This window comes from Priapulus caudatus, unplaced genomic scaffold (assembly GCF_000485595.1).
Source record: "Priapulus caudatus unplaced genomic scaffold, Priapulus_caudatus-5.0.1 Scaffold30, whole genome shotgun sequence".
In the NCBI taxonomy this organism is placed as follows: Eukaryota; Metazoa; Priapulida; class Priapulimorpha; order Priapulimorphida; family Priapulidae; genus Priapulus; species Priapulus caudatus.
Window position 1 is genome coordinate 525,286 of NW_014577091.1, and position 708 is coordinate 525,993.

The following is a 708-nucleotide window of genomic DNA, read 5'->3' on the forward strand; positions in this document are numbered from 1 at the left end:
ACACACACACACACACACTCACACGCACGTACACACACCTGCACGCACGCACAAACACACGTACGCGCGCGCGCGCGCGCACACACACACACACACACACACACACACACTCACACGCACGTACACACACCTGCACGCACGCACAAACACACGTACGCGCGCGCGCGCGCACACACACACACACACACACACACACATACACACACGCACGCACAGACGTACGCGCGTACACAAACACACATTCACATTATTAAATAATAAATTAAAAAATTAAAAAATTAAAAATAAAAATAAATAAATAAATATATATATATTCAGAGATATTATAAAATTATCTAACGATAACGGGAACACCATATACGCAATCCATCTCTTACATGTACTTATTCCTACAAGAATACGATACGTTCGTGCTTTTGCTTTCTATTTGTGGCTTGCAGATGCCAGAGCGAGATTTCAAAAACGTCACTGTTAAAGTACACATAGTTAGAGTTTACACAGCGACACACAGGGCAGCGGAGTAACGATAATGCATGTATCATAGTTTCTCTGATTCGTCATGTTATGACTAACGAGAAAAATACATTAAAAAATCTTCCCCTTCCCTTAAAATTGCAAACATCGAGGCTTGTTGCATAAACATCTCGCATTACCCATTTCGCTCTCTATCCCGCGCGCTCTCTCACCCCATCTCCCTCACATCTCTCA